Genomic DNA, 20,194 nt, shown 5'->3' on the forward strand with positions numbered 1-20,194 from the left:
TTTTGCTGCGCATTTTTTTCACTCATTATAATCCTCAAAATTACCTTTTTGCTACTGAATTTTCTTTCTGGAGCTGTAAGAAGCAGCACATATTCTTATATTATGCCTATATGGAATTATGATATTCCATAATATGTGGAATTATAATTCCAGTATAATTGTTTTCTTAGTATTAATATGCTTAGTGTTATTTAATTGTACGACAGGGAGTCTGGTAAACCTAGTACTTTTATATTCAAATCTAGTCTGTTTATATGAGTTATCTGCATTGTAGAAAAATCTCAAATGCGATGATGTCGGGAACTGCAGCTTCTCAAACCTTGAAGGACCAGTTGCTTCTGAAAGTCGTCTTCATTTCTTTTCTTCCCCTTCATCAGCCCAATCTATTTAATCATTAAGACATGACACTTAAGAAGTGTCAGAGAAGATACTAAAATTGTTTCATTGGCTTTACTTTTTAAAGAAACCTATTGAGTCAGCTTCTCAGAAACTTCCAAATTGCTTTTGGATGTAACGAGCTCTGCCACAGTTTGGATTCAATAAAGATGATGAGATACAGGTCTGAAATCGTGGGGCTGAGGACAGTGATGTTTTTATTAGAAAAGCGTACTCTTGTTGCTGCAAAATGCTTCGCCTCTTCAGCTCGGGCTTGCTCCGGAGCCAAGGGCTCGCGGCTGCGGTGAGCTCGACACGTTGGCAAGCTCCAGCGCGTTCCTCCGTCTCCCTTCCCCAACCGGCTGCGCTCGGTCCGGTCGCACCTCCTTCCCCGAGCCTCCTCCCAGAAGCTCCTCCCATGACATTAGTACAGGCTGAATTATTTATTTGCAAATGTATAGAAAACTCCTTAAGGTGCAAACTCGGCGTTTACACTGTCGGCGTTGGCCAAGAGCGTCTGTACCCTCGGATGGGTGGAACAGGAGCCCGTGAGCTGCGGGGAGACACTGGCTTGGAGATGGCCCGTTGAACAGCATGACCCAGGCCCTCAGAAAACAATATTGGACATCTAATTTAGGTGAAATTCCAAATTCATTGAAATTGAGGGAATTAGGGTTTCATAACATCTAAAAAAAGCAACCGCAGAATCACTGTTTGCTTGATGCTAGGACAGTAAAGCGTCTTTAATGTACGTATCAAACGCTGCTAAAAATAAGCCTGTGATAATTAAGAGCCAGAAGTCTGGACTTTTGAATTAATAGTAAAGCTGTCACCGTTGGACTCCAGTATGTCTTCAATTTTTTTAATAAACTAAGGGGTTTGAAATCCCTCTATATGCTTTATGGATAATATCCTTTATGTAAAATATCCTTTTGTCATTAGATATTTTAAATTAGGTTTTGCTTGCAGGGGGGCGGGGGGAGGAAAGGCAAGAACATCTGTCCCAGGCTGCTGGTGTTTGCCATTAAGCACGTTTTCGGGATGGGCGGTAAGAACGTAAGCGGTTCAAAGCAGCGCGCCGCACGCTCGGCAGCTGGTGGGTGGCAGGGGGACGACCGGCGCCGAGACCACACGTCGCGTTGTGCCGCGGCCCGCTTGGGCCCCTCTTAGGGGATACTCAGGCGGTGGCCTGCTCCGTATCAGTGCCTGTGCGATCCCGGTTTTAATCACCTTCGTTGGCTTCGAGTAGAGAAAAAAGGGTAGGAAAGAATTAAAAGTCAGTCTCAGGTCCCTGAGACCAAGATTGTTCTTTGCAGCAGACAAATTAGATTACTGGTTTTTTGTTGTTGGTTTTTTTTTTTTTTGAAGTGTGGTAGCACTTTCGACCGTGCGCCTTCATTCCGGCACATGGAATTAACATCTGCACAGCTCTTCACACCCGTTACCCTTTTTCTGATCATCTCTGCTAGGTTGCTTCAAGAAAACTGTAAGTACAGCCCTTGGGAAACGTAACGCAATGTCAGCCTTTCCAAAGGGCGGGCATGGAGAAAGCGAGCAGCATCACCCTTTGGCATCAGCCTGACAAAATAGTCTGCGAATGACAGTAGACGCTTTTTAAGATAACTGCTAGGCTTTCGAGGAAAAGGCACCTGAGTTGTGGAAATCATGATTTATATGTAATTTGTCTTGGAACCAAATTTGTCCTAATGAGAGAAGCTGAATATTCTCACTGAGAATATGGATGTTCTCCCAGAAATCAGGGTGTTCGCAGAGTTCAGATTCAGCCAGTGGATGAAGAATAAAGTTTGATCTAATCTGTATCAGGAAGTTATTAAAAACTAATATGAAGTGTGCAGCGAAGGTGGTTAATGACTTGAGAGCTTTTTGGACATAAATCTGATGATTGCTTTGTTGGCTAGGAGCAGGCTACGGATTAATCCTGCAGTTACTAGCAAAACGTAGTGAGTGGGCACCTGGGGTGCTAGATTGCGCGTGGACAGAAAAATGGTTTAAGTTGCTCTTGTTTTTTTTTTCCACTTAGAGCACACTACTGCTTTCAGGCTGTCTCCTTCTCGGCCTTCTTTGGTAATTAATGACGTTCCCCTATTACACACCAGGCAGGACTCGGATACGCTCTCTGAATTCTGGTGGGCGTGCTGAAGAAATTTCTTACCCTAGATTCGTGCAATCTGAAACGCACGCAAAATGGGCGAGCTGCTCGCACGTACGGTAGCAGGGGTGGCTGAAGCAGGAGGAAGCATCCTCGGAAAGTTCCTCCGCCGAAGAGCTTGCTGCTTTAGTCTCGTCGCAGGACCCTGTAATGACCGCAACAGGTTCGTTACTCCCCAGAGCTCAGCGTGGGATGATGGTCAAGTCATGACACGGGAGAGGTTGCAACTTGAGTAACTTCTGCTGCCTTTTTTGAATACTAGCTCCTTAAATGTACCAGCTGGCTGCTGGTAGCCAGCAAAGTGCTCTTACAGGTTTGCAGCTCTTGTGAAATTTTGAGCTGGTTCAAAACGATAGCAATTTGCATAAACACCAAGACTGAGAGCTCTGCGCTTTGTGTTGCAAGGAGCCGGCGGAACGACGAAGAGCCACCGACGGCGTAGCAGCCTTCTTGCAGGGTGAGCATATGTGGGTATATGAGACTGTTTTGGAAACCTGCTGAGAGATGCTCTTTTATACTCCATTTTGAATACGTAAATGCAGCTCTTCCTTTCCATGGAGGAGTTCTTTTCTTCTGGGCCACCCAGAGATAGCTGGGGTTTGTGAACCCAACAGCCCTCTGTCTCTGGCTTCTCCTGGCTGGTCTCTCAGCGGGCCCAAACCCAAATTATGTGGCAGTACAATTCAGGCTGGCCTCTTCTGTCCTTCAAAGACCTCCGAGGAGGACTGCCGGACAGTCTGTTGAGACCCCCAGAGAGCTGAACGGTGGTCCACAACGTGCTGCTGCTTTGCCCCAGCCTTGGAGCTCCTCCTGCCTCGCTCCTCTTGCCTGGCCGGCTCCGGCAGGGCTGGCTGGGAGCCTGAACTGATAAACCCAGGAGTTTCCATCTGGAGCTGCCCTAGCCTCAAGTCGGGGAAACTCTGGCCGGGCTGATGCCGCGGGCTCCGCGACGTGCCTCTCCTGCTTTGCAGGAGCACCTTGCTCTTTGGAAACGGGCACCTTAAGTCCTGGGTCCGGACCTGTAGCAGTAGGAGCAACCTCCAGACGTAACTTCAGCGGTGGTGTTGCCGTTTATTATCGATTGGCTAAACTAACAAAAACAATCGATTTCTTCTTCATATTTCCTTTAAAACCCATTTTACACTTTCTGCTTTTCATTTAAGCCTTGCAGTTTCAACTAGCACAAGTAAGATCCCCACAAGACCTGGCGTGCGTTCAAAACCCTTAGAAGTACAGAAAGCTGTTTATTAAACTTCCTCACGAGTAGATAAGACAACTCACTTTACTGGAACAAAGTTAATATATATATATATTTTTTTTGGTTGAGTTCTTAGTTGTGTAAAATTCTTCTTTCCAAATACAGTGATTGTTTTTTTGACCTTTTAATTGGCAACAGTTAACTGGCAAGCACACTGAGCCCTCTTGCAAAATGGCTTCTCTCTTTCTCCTGCAACGCTTATTTGGTATTGGGTATAAATCAGGCAGCGGTATATGAAAAAGCAGACAAGGAGGAAAACAGGCTTTCCAGATGCCCAAAAAAGTATACAACTTTCCTAAGCAAAATTGAATTTAAACAGCACCTGAAAGTGTCTGCTTTCAGGGGGGAAAAATAGTGAGAATTGGCACTGCCTTGGAACTGTTGTTCCTAAATGTCCTTATTGCAGGGTGGATAAATATCCCTTAAAAATGTGGCATTTACCCTGGCGCAGAGGCCTTGGAGTTCGGAGGAGTGGCAAAAAATATTTGATGCTGCATCTTACTTGCAAGCAGGCCGCTCTCTTTATGGAAATGCGGAGACGGAAGGTCCTTTGTGGGAGGCTCTCTGCAGCCTCTCGTAACAACGCTGTTCTTTTTGTTATCTTTAGTTTTTAACATGCCCTTCTATATCTGGTATTGCAGTGAAAACAAGTAAATAAATTACAGATTTTGTCAACGTACAATAAACATTAAATCTTTCTTTAGTCCATTCTACTTGCTTTATATAGTTGGGTATAATTTATTACCTGTGTTTACCGAAGCTAAATTAAATAAACTATTATAGTTAAAAGAGGATCCTATGGTTGCAGCATAGGCCAAGGATGTACAGATGCGGAGTCATGTTCCCGTTTCCCTCGGTGGTGCAGGTCTGCAGCCCACTCCCTTCAGTGGTAAGAATAATCCCATTTCTGGTCCTGGCTCCACCAACTGTCGTTTATGCATTTCGTAGAAAACAGTCACTGATAAAGTATTTAGGGCCGTAAGTAAAACCGAACAAGGGAGGTATTGAAAGAGGCATGTTTCACGTGCTACGTGATGACCGCTTCAAAGGTGCTGTAGTGGTTTCGTACGTCACAGGCTGTGCGAGAAATCTTATTGCAAATAGTTTATGCCCACAGCTGGCCATTCAGGAGAAAGCACGTGACCGAGGGACTGGAAAATGATGAAAGGCTTTGTCTGAGATCGAGCTTGGATTAAGAGTGACAAGAGGTTGTTTCTTTTCGTGGCTGGAACATATGAAATGGCTTAGTGGATATATTTTCTCAAATGTATGTTAGTGATTTTTTGGGGGCCTTGCTAGATTTTGGCATCCTTGTACTCTCCAGGAATTTTCCAGCTGACAAGTAAATTCTCAAAGTAGGCGTACGAATGGAAAGGCTAATGGATCCTGCAACGCAGCTGGCACTCCTGGATGTGTTTGAGCACATCCTCACAGAGTTATGGGAACGTTTGAGATGCTGTATGTGTATATATAATATAGTTGTGTAAAGAAGTTAGCTGAAGATAGGTTAGGTGGAAGGGATGTCAGGAGGTCGTCTGGTCTGAACCCTGCTCAAAGCAGTGTCAGCGGATAAGCTTGACAAGGTCTTGGATAACCCACATCTTGCCTTCAACTCAAATTGCTTAAAACTAAGGTGCAGTCTGTTCTGTCGTCTTATGTTGGCTATATGTTCTTAAGAGTGGTTTGTGGGGTTGCAGAACTGGGTGGGCGCTCTGAAACCAAATCAAACAATTCACTGGAAGTTGTCAATAGCTTGAGCAAGAAATGCTGAATGTAGGATTTTGGAAGAAAACAGAAGAGCAAAGGTCACAAGTCAGTGCAAACTTTATTGAAAGGGCCTGGCTTTTTGTGTTGAAAATCTCTAAGTACATATTGCTATTCTTGTGAAAAAGGAAAGGCCTTCTTGTGAAAGGAAAGACATCCTGAGCTGTTGATATGTATAATCTCTGGGTACTTATTTCTAGTTTCTGTCCTCCAGATATATTTTTACCTTAAACTGGAGGCATAGTAACTGAAGGTGCAGTAACACTTGTAAAATGTCTTTTGTTATTGTTTCAAGGTGCTATGTTTTGGAAAGAAAAGGCAAAATGCTGCTACTCTAAGTTCTTACTGTGATTCATGGACTACTGGCAGTGGTCTGCAGGCAGGTTTCATAGTGGTGGTTGTTTCTCTGGTCAGTGGTGGGTGATTGATTCACAGACTACAGTAGAGGAGACTTCCTGACCTGCAGAAGCATAGCAAAACCTTCGTATGGTTGGGAACAAGAAAGCGTGGATGACATTGGGTGGCCTGAGGCAGTAGAGGGCTTCTGGCAGGGAATTACATGTGGAAGATCTTTGCTGCTCTCTACAGTGGTTCTGTATCCCAAGAAGACCTAGTGATGTCTGCTTCACGGATCTGCTTTCTTCTGCGGTGTGGATTCAGATCATCCAACAGCCCTGGGACCGCATAGCCCTGCTGCTAAATATGCTGCATAGCTGCAGTATGGGAGCGACTTTGGAGCTACTTTTAGCGGCATTTAGTTTAAAAGCCACAGTTTCTCCAGCTCTGGAAAAGAAGAGATTGTTAATGTTATCCAATATGACCTTCTCTAAGAGATGCCATAGGTCCTCCCCAAGTTCAGCTTTGTTTGAAATGGTGGGTTGAGGATTTTTGTTGTTCTTAGATGTCTAGTACCATTTTGAAAAGTTCACAGTGGCGAAGCAGCACTTACTGAGCTGTTTTAAGATCCCGTAATTGTTCTCACTCCTGATATATTGTGCCCGAGGTCTCATCTGACTTTGTTTAGCTTTGGTGTGCAGCCACTAGATCTTTGTTTTCTTTTGCTGGCTAGTCTGAAGTGCCTGTTACCTACATTTTTCTCCTAAGACTGGTGTTTACAGATGGCCGTGCCGTTGCCTGTAATCTTCTCTTTAATAACCTGAGTAGCCGGTGCTCCTGCGACCTTTCGCCATAAGCTGTGTCTTCCCAATCCTTCAACATTCTTGTGAGTATTAGCATTTTAATTTGTGAATCTCCCTGAATTCTTGGAGGCCAGAGCAGGAAGTTGCTATTTTGGTAGTGGCTGCACTCTAGTGTCAAGCGTGGGGGGAATATAGCGCCCACGTTCAGGATTTCTCTTTTTGTATGTGGGCATGATGCAGGGCCGCTGCTAAAGGGACCAGTGCTGGCGAGTCATATTCAGTTGATGATCACTACCACCGATATCCTTTCCAAAGTTACTGCTTTACAATGTTCTGTTTGTTCTTCTGTCATGTAAGATTATAAGAACGATAGTAATGGATCTGGAGAAGGATTTATCCACACAGTAACCTGTTTCCAAAAGCAGAGACTCCAAAAGGACAGAAGAACTGGACAGACAAGCATGATACATGTCCACCTCTCCAGCCTCTTCATGTTTAACATCTCCAGGACTTCCTCAGCCGGACACGATTTCTGTTAGTACCCATCAATGGGTTCCTCCTCCGTGACATACCCAGTCTTCCCTTGAGCTCGTGCAGGTTTACCATGCACAGCCTCCCTTGGCAAGGAGCTGAGCAGCTTAGCCGCGTAGTGTGTAAGGAACCACTGTCCCTTGCTTGGTTTTGGACCTGCCACCTGCTACTTTCGTTCGTTCCGCCTTGTTCTTATGCTGGAAGATACAGGGACAGTCAATGTCTGACCACTCTCTCCAAGCTGCTGGTAGCTTTATAGGCTGCTGTCGTGTCCCTGCTGTCGCGTCTCATCTGGACTGAAAAGTGTCTCTGCTCCTAGGTGCAACTCGTGTTTGATGATAAAGGCATGCAGCTCCTTTGCTTGCCGTCACTTTGGTAAAGGATCTAGATCTTGCGCTCGTCACTATTTGGAGCTTTCAGCGTCAGTGGGCTGCAGTGGCTTCTGCTCATCCCTGCAGGAGAGGGAGTGGTGCGGGGCACAAGCACCGATTCATCTGGGATTTCAGTGCAAGCACGTGGTTAATGATGATCTAGCTATGTTTTGAGACTTGTCAGTTGGCCAATTATTAATCTGTTTAATGTATTCCATGTTATGTAATATAATTCCAGTTACTTGAGAAATCGTACTGTACAAAGGTAAATGATTTACAGAGCTGCTAGCGCGTTGCATCAGAGCTGTTATGGGTTGCAGCCAAACTGGAGAGCTTGACAAAAGCACATACCAACTGATTTAAGATGTGTGTTTGATGGACATTGGTTATTTACTTCCTCTGATTCCTAACCAGGTTTTATACCACCATATCCCTCATCTTCCCGGGATGTAGGACGGACAGATAGCTTCTAATGAGTCTGATCGTCCTGCTCACCCATGTCAAATATTGCACAACGTAAGGTTTCCTTCACTTTTCTGGAACCTCCAGAGCTGACGCTTGCTAAAAACTCTGATAAATGGTCCAGAGGGCTTCTCGTCCAGCTCCTTTAGACCCCCTGGGATGCAGGTTAAGATCTCCTGACTTAAAAATGACCGCCTTTTTAGCTGTTGTTTCACCTCTGCCTGAATTGCTGTGTGGAATAGAAAACGTCTCTGTACCACCCTGTGATACGACTATACCATCTGGTTTCCTTCTTAATTGATAAGCGGAATATTTATTGCACTCTCCTGCCCTTCCCATAATATTATTGGTAGCTCTTCTGTTTCTGTGTAATAACGGTCCTCAGCCATCGTTGGAATTCCTTCTTCCTGGATGATTTTTAAAACCTAGTTTACTAAAATCTGTTAGTAATAGGTTTTTCTTGTGCCATTTCTGCTGATTCGTATCACTTCTCGTTTCTGACGTATTTTAATATGCCAGCAGTTTACCCTTTATTCCATTTGTTGTATGTGTTTTTATTATTAGAGTTGCTTTGCTTTTCATGAAAGCCAGCTTGAGATGTGTGTTTTGTTTTTTAAAACAGGAACAACTTTCCTTCTGGAGCTTGATCTGCCCCCCCACCGGACTCTAGAAACATATTCTTACGGTTTCCATTAGTATTTGTGTTTTTCTGTTTTTAACATTGCCTCCTTTGAATCATTTGATCTATTTGTTCTAGGGGTTGTGAAAGCAGGCCGCTCGGCACGCCGGGGAGGGCTGGTGTTGCTTTAGGTTTGGTTCTGTTTTCACGCGAGGGACGGGATCGTCGCAAGCGCTGCCAGCGTGGGCGCTGCTGATGCCCGGCTTTGGTCGGTGTTTTCTTGCCTGTCCAAGACACTGTCACGAGTGTGGTTAAAATGCAATTCCTTCTGTATTGAGGACAGAGCCGGGACATATATATATTATTTAGAAATGCTAAAAATGTTTTCTGCCGGTGGAATAAAACTTTCGGGCTGGGCGCCTCGGCGATGCAGCGGGTTGTGTGTGTACAAAACCGGGTGCCGGAGAGGCCAGCCCTGCTGCCGCCTCTGCAATTCGCTCAGGTCTCGGGCGTCCCCGTGGCTGGCGGCGTTCCCTGTCCCCGCCAGGACGTGGGCTGGGAGCTTTCAGCGCTGGTGGCAGAGAGTTCTCCTCTCGCCTTTTTGCCTCCTTGATTTTTCATGGATAAATCAGTGCAAGTGACTCGTCGTGCTCTTGTGCTGCTAATGACGGGCGCGTTACGAAGATGTTTTCCAGCGACTTTGTCCGTGGAAGGGATTTCTCTCCTAATAACAGGAGTCATTTAGCGCCCGAAGGTGGATTTGGACTGCGGCGCTTCGGGGGCCCGCGCTGAGCCGGCTGCTGCCTTCGCTCATCCCGCGCCCGGCCTTGGGGTCTTCCTTCTCCGTTCCGCTGCTTGCCTGACCCCAGGCTGAGCCTGCGAAGGGCGGCAAGCGATGAAAAAGCGACCGGGTTCCCGCTGGTGTGGAGCGTGGCCGCAGCCGCCGGGGTAGCCGAGGCCGCCGTGGGGCTGCGGGCGTCCACCTTGGGCGTCTCCATGGGACCTACTGCTTTTTACTGCCTGCCAGCTCGGATTTGCGACGCCTGGTAGGTGTCTAAGTTGATTAAGATTAATTGCGTCCTAGAGCTCCTGCAAATGTTCAAAAGCATCGTGTGGCTTCCGCCTCTCCCAGTTCGATTTGGTAACCGGTGCGTGCGGCTGCTCCCTGCGCTTTTGGGGAGCTTGGAAACTATTATTCTTGAGCTCATCTACATGTTTCCTTAGGTTCCTTTTTTTTTTTCTTTTTTAATGACTCACTTTTTCATTAGAAGTCAGGCAGCGCTTCGTAATGTTAAGAGTGCAATTTTAGAAACTCTTATTTTTCTACCAAGTCAGGTGTTTGCAAGCCGCAGCTTGGTTAATGCGCTCGCATTTGGATAAGGAAAAAGACGGTTCGAACCGGTGTGACTCCGGGAGAGTTTGCAGCTGAAGAAACTGCGTGTGCTGCAGTCTTTTAATGTCTTTTTATGGCGTGCGTGTTTCGGTGGAGAAATATTATCTGTCCTCATCTCAGGTTCGAAGGCCGCGGGGCTTATCGAAGACGACAGAGAAAGTCTGGGGAAGAGGAGGGACTCGAGAAATCCCCTTGATCCAGTTCTAGCTTAATGCTTAGTAACAGCAGTGATTTACTCTCGGTACCTTTGCGAGGCCGGGAACGATCTAATTATCGTGGTGTTTTATGAGTTCGGTGGTGGTCTGCGGCCTGTTGGCTGTAAACACCAACTGTAATTTTCTGGTGCTGGGTTTTATCTCCCGAGCCGCGTAGCTGATGTCTCGCTACGGCAGATCTGCTGCTAGATCTGCGCTGCGTTTTTCTGGAGGGTAAACTTTAGTTCTGAGGAGTGGCGCTGGCAAAGAGGGAGGGGAGGATTAAAAACACCTATCGGTAGGATTATTAAGCTTCCGTTTGCGTTTATTCCCCCAAGTGACTTGAAGCTTGAGGAGCTGCGCTGCCTTGGTGAATTCTTTTGCAAGGAAATAAAAAATGAGACATTGTGAAAGTTATAGGATTGGTAAGGCCAGCAAACTGTTAATGATGCTGCCGTGAGTTACTAGTTGACCTTCACTCTGCCGTTTTTCCACTGATGCCGAAAATTGCATCTTGTGATATTTAATTATTTGGGAAATAATGCAAACAAACTCTCTTCTCCTCCTCAGGATTCAGTAATTGATGCTGGTCCCCTACCGGAAGACTTTGTGTGAAGACAACCCATGGACGATCGATGCCTGTGTTTGCTGAAGTTCTAGGATTCTTTTGTTTTGCTGTTTGATTAACTGAAGAGTCCAATTTTTTCCCATGAACCATCTTTCACCTCTGGAAGAGAGAGGTAAGTTTTCAAGTCTCTGTCTTTTCTTTCCTCTGGCAAAAAATGTTTAAACCTGTCACAGAGGTTGCTTTTGCTGAAGCACCTCTTCATGTGGAATTAATTACTGAGAATGCTGAAAGCAAAAGTCATTGTTTCGCTCTGTCCTTGGCATCCTTTTGGGTTGTTTTCCATACACGAGATGTGCGCTCAGTCCTCATTGCATTGGTGGCTATGAGAATTGTTTTAAAAGCTCATAAAGATGGAATTATCGCCTGAATCGACCGGGTTGTCTCAGTACGCTTTGCAGAATTGAATAGCTAATTGCAGCTGTGGCAGAATGGTATGCAGAGGTTTTGTCCTAACGAATACCACATGGTTTTGGTAAGTCAGTGTTACATTGTAGGCTGGCTTGTAGTGTTCCAGGCTTCTGAACAGGCGAATTGAGCTCGTAACTAGAGATTTTACAAGTCACAAAGCTGGGAAATCAGAATGTTTTATGGCAAGGACTAATACAACTTCCAGAGCAAGAACAGCGTACTCGGCGTCCTCGTAGCCCTTACTAGCTGATGCATGTAACGGCTTGAACACTTCTGTGGTTTGCCTGCAGCCAGCAATATCTTGAAGGAAAATTGTTATAATGGAGTGGTAACTTGGAAAGACAGTAGAATATATTTAGAAAAGAACAAAATGGTGAAACAAGTAGCAGTCAGAAGGTGGGTCAGCTGCACCTACTGTGTGAGTATGGGATTTGCAGCCGCTCTCCGGTGGGAACATGTCCTGCTGTGGACCGTGAGCACACAGGAGCAAGGAGACCTGTACCCCTGGAATACCCCTGGAAAATCAGCTTCTAACTGACGTGCTGTAAGGCAAAAATACGTATCACTACAGCTGCCTTTGCTTAGTGAGCTTTTATATTGCTTGTATCACAACTCCCTGTATGAGCTAGCTGGTCTTGCAAGATACTTCTGAGTCAGGCCTGGTTTTGGGTGGTGTGGAAGGGAAAATGAGATGTTTCCTTCTGACTTGACCATGAGTTACTCTTAGGCTCTTCTTCTGTGCGGTAAAACACAGCAAGATGCTGGTGTTGGTGTCCTCCATAGGCGGCTTTGGGCTGAGGGAGCCAGGCCGCCTGGTTGCTGTGCTCGCTGGTTCCCTGAGCGGTGGTCGGATGATCGCTGCAGCAGGGACCGCTGTGATTTTACAATGTCAGCGCCGCTATTCTGGCGGCTACTGTCAGCTTCCCCCCAGCGCTCGGCTCATGGAGCAGGAAAGGTCACGGGCAGAGTCTTCTGCTTCAGTGCAAAAGGAGCTGGATTTGTGCAAGGGGCCACTAGGACTGGTTTAATCCAAGAGGGCTGTTTGGCATGGAAGCAGGGAGAAGCGCTCGCCTGATCTGCGTGGTGGGCAAAGCAGGGGTAGATACCACCACTCGGGAGGGGATAACGGTAGCGCGGGAGCCTCCACCTCTCACACGGCCCCATCTGGTTTGGTTGTGATAGCCTATTCGTGAGCCTCCTCGTGTGTTTTGGACAAGCCGCTTTGCTCTGTGCCTCGGTTTCCTCCATTTGTGGTACGGATGACAGCACGGTTGTAAAACTCGGATATTATCGCACTCGGTATTGCTGCGTGTTACTCCTGACTACCTGTTAGGTTTGGAGTTGCCCGCGGGAAGAGGGCTCTGTAGCCGGTGGGTAGCAGGGCTGTCCATGGGCTGAAGTTCCCATGGGTATGTTTATTAAGAAACCAAGAGAGCCCCAACTGAGTGACAGAAGTGGTGCCCAGAGTTAATTATTAAACTGCGCTGGCGGATTTGTCCAATAAATAAACAGTTGAATTCAGGATTTTTCACCACAAAAAGATCACCTTTCCCTCTGTACATAGCAGCTACTTTTTCATTGGAAGTGGGTAAACCATATCACCAACAAACAAAACCCTGAGCTCCTGTTACTCTAAGATTGCGTCCTTTTTTTTTTTTTCCTTCCAGTATATAACCAGGAGCAGTTTTTGAGGTGGCGAGAGTACAGGACAACCCAAAGTGGTCTCCACTGCCGACCTCCTGCTTTTAGGGCATGGGCTACTACCTGCTCTGGTCTTGGGGCCACCAGCAGAGCCACCACCGGTTGGGTTAGGCTGTGTCCCATGCTGTGCCCAGGTAGTGGCCGTGAAGGGCCTGGGCTGAACGTAGCTTTTAATTTTCTTCCTCTCTTCCAGGCAGCGAGTACGAGTAACGTACCTGGTGGTGGACATGCTTTCCCCAGGTCGCGCCGAACATCAGGCAACTTCACACATGCAGCCCAGCCAAGTACAGGGTTAAATTCTTAGCTGTAAAATTGGATATCTTTACAGAGAGGAAGATAAACCAAGAAAATGCAGTTCTAGATTAAATTTAACAGCGAGGTGCCTTCTTGGCTGCTCTGGTTTTCCCCCTAATTTAGGGGACTCGCAAACTAGCCCCCCCAGGACTGTGTGTGAGTAGCTGCCGGGGAGAGCTCTGCCTGCATCCAAGGCGGTTCCTCCCATCCGGCTTCTTTTACCTGCCTGATTAAACTTCATTCTTTCCTCTAGCAAATGGACTTTTTGGCTTTACATTAAATCGGCGTGTTATGATTGAGTTCCCTTCCCCCTTATCCTGCGATGGGGCTTTGAGATGAAAGAATGTAAATACGATAGCTGGGACGCTCCTTCCCCCACCCTAGCCCTAGGTCTTTGCCGAACTGAAACTCCCTTTTTATTCCTTAATGATCATATTCCTTCCACTTTAAATAGATTTCCTGCTGTTAACAACGTTTTCAAGTGTTGCAACACTTTATAAATTGCATCTCCGGAGAGGTATTTACTGTACGTGCGTTTCCTTGAAGCCGTCACCTCTCGCTTGCCGTTCGCTTTTGGCGGAGACTGCTCCAGAAGCCTAAAGGATGCAGATGACAGACTTGGCACTTACAGGCCTTCTAAATCATCCCTTCCCCCCCATCTTTTGTTAGTTTTAGAGGGTTATGTTGTTTCAGCCATGTGTTTGAAGCGCAGTCAGGCTGATCAAAACAGAGATGCGTGCAGCGCGCTGGGGAGAAGAAACCACAAGCTCGTCCCTCCCGCGGTCGCGCGGACGGGAGGTGCGTCGTCGCAAGGAGCGCGCGGGACGGCAGACCCCCGGCACGTTTCTTCTCGTGTTTGTAGTAAAGACCCAGAAAGTTTAGATAAAAAGTGTTCGTGCTATTAAAGGCGTTCAAGTATTAACTGAGTCCTTCTTTTCATTTGCACTTGGTCATTCGATTCTGCTGCAGTCCTTGGCCCAGCACTGAAGATCATTTGCTGAATGCTGCAATACCTTTCTGTTAGATGTTTATGTTATATGTTTCAGAGGGGTCTGCACAATGCTAAAGACGAAGGCTTCAAGCGTATATGGAGAAGAAAGCAGTTTATAGGATTTGACATGTCTGCTGGTGACTTTGCCTTTTCTGTAAGAAATTAAGAATTGTTTTGATGGGGGAGCTGCTTTCATTTCACATCTGAGAACTTCCTCCTTTTTAAAAAAATACCATGAGGCGCTAATGTTTTCACATATACGTCCTATAGTCGGGCAGTCAGATTATGTGCTTTGTTTATGCAGAAAGTATTTGAGACGCCCACGGCTTCCATTAGGTAGAAATTTCCGTTCTTCGCACTTGAAGAAACTCACATGTCTACGTAAGGGCTTGGTCGGCTTGCGTTGAGCGTGGCTTGCCCAGACACTCGATTACGTCTGTTCTGGCTGCTGTCACTAACTAGATCGCAGTTTTGCTTTTCTTTTGGAACGAGCCACTTCATCGGTTTGACTTGCTGTCTCTAGCAATTTTAAGCAAATGAAGCTTTTTCTTAGGCTTTCAAGTAATTATTGAGATCGAGCTCTGATTCTTAGACCTGAGCAAGACGTCGGCTACAGAAACGCGGTCGATGTCCGAGGTGCGGCTTCCCCACCGCCGTTTGCCCTCCCCACGCGACCGCAATCGCAGCTCCGGCGAGGGCAGCCCACGGGGCGCTCAGTGCGAGCGCTCCTCGTCTTTAACGGCGCCGCGTCCTCCAGGCTGCCTTGAGCCACCTCTGGCGGCGTTTTAACCTGAGCTGACCGCAGCGTGCTGGAGCGAAGCGAGGAGCGCTCACATGAGACCTTCTGCCGGCTCGGCCCCGCGTGCCGGCTCCTCTTCGCAGGGCCAGTAGCGTGCGAGCGGGACCATCTCAGCTGCCACCCAGAAAACCCATCACAAAGCAATAGATACTTGGGTGAGAGTTTGTCTTAGCGAGGTGGCCCACGTCTTGGTGGGTGTAGACTCCGGCCTTGTCCGTGGTGTGACAGCCGGCCCCTCCGGAGCGATCCCTTCCGCCTCCGCAGTTAAGGCTGTTCTTCCACCCGACTTTCCATCTTTTGGCTTAAACCTCTTGAACTGGGGTTAAACTAGCTTGGAGCAGAAGTGCGGTAATGTAATAACTTTATGCTGGGCAAGCAGCAGGTTCTGCTGGTGGGCGCCCACGTTGCTCCCTGCCCCTCGTTGGCCTGCTCTTCGCAGCGTGGGCCATGGTGAACACATTTGCTTAGAGCTGCCTTTGGCGTTGTTTTATTGCTTTTGATCCGTCTTGGAGAGAGGAAGGTAAAAAGGGTTGAACCCTTAGTAAAGAGGATTTGGGCTTTTAGTTCTTGCTTTTTTTCCAGTTATCACTTAAAAACATTTTTAGTGCTCGGAGGGAGCTGGGTAACCACTTGTCAGTAATGCAGGGGTGGTTAGATCTGTTTCTGATAAGCTTTCGAAAAACAAACACGGAAACGCCCAACCTGCCTGTTGGCTGACAAAAAGCGAGACGAAGTTTTCTGTTGTTTTGATTTCCGGGATGTTTGTGCACAGCTTTCATACGCCGCAGCGAGCTTCTGCTAGGTCTGTGGCTCTGCGTGCTTCTCGGCAAGAAAACTGCCGGTACCCAGCTCCTGTTGTTGGGAGCTGAAGGTACGTGTTAATAAATACACACACGTGCTGCCACCAGCTCTTTTCCCAGAACCGGCATCACCGGGAGCCTCTGGACTCCAACAGGGGGGAAGGACCGGGATTTAAAGCATTCGCTGGCCGTTTCACCCGAATGCTGGATTAAGTGATTATTATCTACTCTTGAGTCAGCCCTGGGAGCTGGAGACGGCGGAGTCATCGGCAGTACTGCTTTCCAAGAACCAGAAATGCTGGTAAATGACTTTCATTACACAACCCGCGCGAAACGCTGCTGGTTTGGAAGGCAAACCATAATCCCGCTCGTGCTTTGTAAGCGTTCCTCCGCGGCGCGTCGTCCTTGCCTGGCCTGAAGGCTTGGCTTGGCGTGCCAGCCTCTGAAAGCACCTAAAACGATGCTTGAAGCTCCCAAATACATTGCCGGCGGGAATCATCAAGCCATCGGGGTGAAACCCCACATCCGCAGGGAGCGCGTGGGGAAGCCGTCGGCATCGTTGGATGCCCCCTCCGGTGGAGCGGAACGACTGCAGGAGGCTTTCACCTCCCTCTTTGGGCACGGGGATCATTAACGCATAGGCAACTCTCCGGACTCTGCTAGGTGTAAAGGCAAGTGATTTTTTTTTTATAAAAACTGTTTTTTCCGTATATTTGCAACACTCGCTCTCCTCCTCGACCTGGCTTGCCTCTGGGAATTTTGAGTTCAGGGGCTGGGGCAGCGCTGGCTGTTGCAAAGAGGATGGTAGGAAGATGGAGCAAACTCCTCGTAGATGCTTTTCTCTTTCGTTTCCCTCAAGACCGTAGACTCCCCTTGCCGATTTTGGAGAAATCTCGTGCGGTTAATAAAGCCTCGGCCGTACCGTGCCTGCCCTGCCCACCGCCGCCTCCCTCACCTTGGTATCCCGGCGCTCCTTGTTACGATGAAAGGCACACGTGTGTTTAATAGAGCTGTCACAAATCCCAGCTACCGGCGAACTGCGGAAAGGCTATTAAAATATATTTGGAGAAGTTAAAATGAGATTCAAAATCAAAGGAAAATTGCCCCGTTGCTTGTTACGGTTCCTCCCGAAGCGTCACCGGGGGGGGCGCGTTTTCCTTGCAGAAGCGCGAGGAGCTTGCTGAGGAGGGACTGGCTTCTCCGTGGGGAAATCCTCTACTGTCTTAAGCCCAAGCGGGAAGAGTGAAAGGCAAACTAATTAGCAAATTTTAATAACAAAGTAGCAGTGTATCAGACGGGTTGTATGTCTTCTAGCATGGCAAGGAAAGCCGCAGATCTATACAGTTGAGCAGTGTCTACATGTCTCTTAACGTGCACCAAATGGGGGGAAAATCTTTTGTTAAGGTATTGGAACGAAATTCTGAAGGTAACAGGACTGTATTGAAAAGAGGCCTTAAATCTGTGGCAGGTGTAATAGTGGAAATTTTGGAGGCAGAAAATAAGTAAAGCTGCATGCTTTACGTGGAAGGATTAACAAAAAGCTCCGACAGAGGTTCCCAGAGAGATGCAGTCAAAATCCGAGAGGGCGATTCAAAAATCGTCATTGAAACAAAGGGAAGAACAACAAACGAAATCGATGTTCTTATGCCAAGAAAAGGTCATTCAAGGAAGAGGCCGAGGGCCTGGGCTCTCCCTGCCGGGAGAAGGGACGGATCCGGGAAGCCGCCGGCCGCCCTGGTGCCTGCGAGGGGCCATCGGGAGCCGGAGCCGGACTCCGGTGCGGGGCCAAGAGGCAGCATGGGATGCAAGGAAAGCCTCGAGGATGGTCACGCTCAAGGAAGTGCGATCCAAACCCATGGATTGCTATTGTCACTGCATGGAAAAAACCCTTAGTTGTGGGATAAAGTGCTACTAGTGATCACTTAAGCGCACTGCAGGTTAGTTTAATGCAATTAATTTCTCGCAGAAATCCCTTTCTCGCAGCGCGAATGCGGCTTGACCACCGGTTTCTCCCCGCGGGCGCCTTCGTCTTCGCCGCCACCTGCAGCGTTGCCCGTGGGGAGCACGCGGCCGTCGCCGCGAGCCTGAACCTCCCCTGAGCTCGGCTGCATCTGCGGCTCCGGCTCTGCCTAATTGCTGCCCAGGGTACGGCCCTTGTTTGCGGCAGCTGGGCCGACGGCTTGGGGAGAAGGAGCCTATTCCCTGGGCGGTGGCGGCTGGGCCGGTCGGGAAACGCTTGCAATCGGTGGCACTTTTACTGCAGCGGAGGACGCGGTGAGGCTGCTCTTACCCATGCGCAGCGTAAAATACTCATTAGATTTCTCTTTTTTTTTCCTATTTTCATTTTTTTCCCTATTTCTTTGCAACTTCGGAAGGCGAGCGTTTCTGCCTGCTCTGAGCACTGTGCGGCATCGCCGACTGTAACCCGACTGGGGTGCGGGACTCGGGCAAAGCTCCCGGCGTGTGTCGTCTCCTCGTCTTCTGCAGCCTCGTCTCTGATCGCGCTCTCCTGTGTCTTTAATTCGTACAAGTAAGTAATCAGAGACCCAAGCCCATGTCAGAATGATGATATACAGATACAGCTGCAGCTTTTTTTTTTCTTTTAATATAATAGTGTAATGCCACAAATGAGCTCCCTTTGCTCTGTACGACTGTGGACTCCGTCTGTCTTTAGATGGAAAATACAGCTGCGCCGCAGCCTCCCGAATCACGAAAAAACGGGTCGGGAGCTTTTCCAGTTCGTGTGACCACGAAGGATAGTGTTGCTGCAAAGCGCCGTGGTAATCCCGTCATATCCGCGCTTCGCCAGCAGATGAAAATACTTCGTTACAATTAGCTGCTGCTTGCGTGTTGTTCCCGGAGAGGGCACGCGGTTAAGCTTTAGACCTTTTCCACCCTGCCGTTATTACCACTAGCGCGACAGTGAGCTGTTTCGTCCCTCGTCTATCGTTACTGCACGCGACGCCTGGTTTTGGGGTGTTACAGTGAAAACGGTGGAGTGATAAAAGATGAATGATGGGCTATAAGCAGTCTAGCAACTATTTTGCGTGTTAAATCTGAAGGGCAGATAAATTTGCAGCTGTTGGCAGTGACCAGAGCGTTTGCAGAACAACTAGATAAGTCATCCAAAAAAAATCCCTCCGTGTAGCACTTACCCATCTATTGTCAACACTGTGCTTGTACACAGAAGTAAATAATTTCAGTAAGTACTGAAATCTTATTAAAATTTTTAATTAACTCATCAGCAGACTAATAAATATTTCGTGACAGCTAACTAAATGTCTGCTTTAACATCCAAGAGCGGCATCCACCTCGACCGAAGACTTGGTGCGAGCTGCTGGGCTCGCTCGCGAGCACTGCGGGTGGTTGCAAGGAACTTGCTTTCCCAGCGTGGGGAAGGGTCCGCCGCTGTCCCGCTCTCATCTGCAAGCCGAGCTTTTGGAGAGGAGCACAAAACTAAAAAATATTTTCATACAGCCTTATTCTTTGTTGTTCCTAAGGGTAATTTAGCGATCTTTCCACCTCGCGCCCGGTTTGGACCGGGCTTGCGCTGGTGCAGCCTGCCTGGGCTCGCCGGCCTTTGGCGGCACCGATGATTTTGACCCAAATTGGACTTACTTGAATGGGACTTGATGTCGGCCAACGTTTTGTTCCTATAATAGCCATAAAGTGCAGCCTGTATTTCTTAGGAAAAAGCCCTCGAGGACAGGCGGTTTTAGCGTTAATACACTTGATGTAACTCGGCCGTGATCAGCCCGGGTCGCTAGCTGCCGTCTCCTGCAGGAAGGATCGCCGTTCCCAGCCGTCCCCCCGCTGGAACGGTTTGCGGGCGCCGCGCCGCAGCTGAGGCTTTTCATCGCTTTGTTTCCGCAGGCTTTAATTATGGAGGGGGAAGGCCGAAAATAAAAACAAAACCGTTACTTATCCAATAGGGCGATGGTGTCAATACGGGGCAGGCGGGATCCTTGCGCCAGCGGGAACGTTGCGGTGAAGCGCTGGAGCCGTCTCGTTGCCCCTGTTGTTTGTGCAGCTGGAGGCATCGCAGGCCCGGGGGTTTTGCGGTATCGAAATTTAGCCCCCTCCGCATTTACCGATCCTTGTGAACTAGTAATTTTATCTGTTTCTTAATGGTTTAATAAATACCCGGTGCTTTTTTTTTTTTTCCCCCCCTCCACATTGAGTTTCATCTTTTTAAAGCAGAATATTATGGGCAGCTTCAGCGCCTTGTTGCAGAAGCGGTTTTGTAACGCTGGCTTTGCAGCTTCACCGAGCGCCTGCCTGTTATGGGCACAGGTTT

General features: G+C 47.9%; 1 protein-coding gene across 3 annotated transcripts in view; it reads left to right on the forward strand.

The window, feature by feature from the left end:
• NCOA1 (nuclear receptor coactivator 1) overlaps positions 1 to 20,194 on the forward strand; it is a 153,241-nt gene that overhangs the window by 38,066 nt on the left and 94,981 nt on the right. For all 3 annotated transcript variants that reach the window (XM_067294463.1, XM_067294461.1, XM_067294462.1), the window contains exon 2: positions 10,847 to 11,016. The gene's annotated coding sequence lies outside the window, so the exon portion shown is untranslated. The remainder of the gene's footprint in view (positions 1 to 10,846; positions 11,017 to 20,194) is intronic.

This window comes from Apteryx mantelli, chromosome 3 (genome assembly GCF_036417845.1).
Source record: "Apteryx mantelli isolate bAptMan1 chromosome 3, bAptMan1.hap1, whole genome shotgun sequence".
In the NCBI taxonomy this organism is placed as follows: domain Eukaryota; kingdom Metazoa; phylum Chordata; class Aves; order Apterygiformes; family Apterygidae; genus Apteryx; species Apteryx mantelli.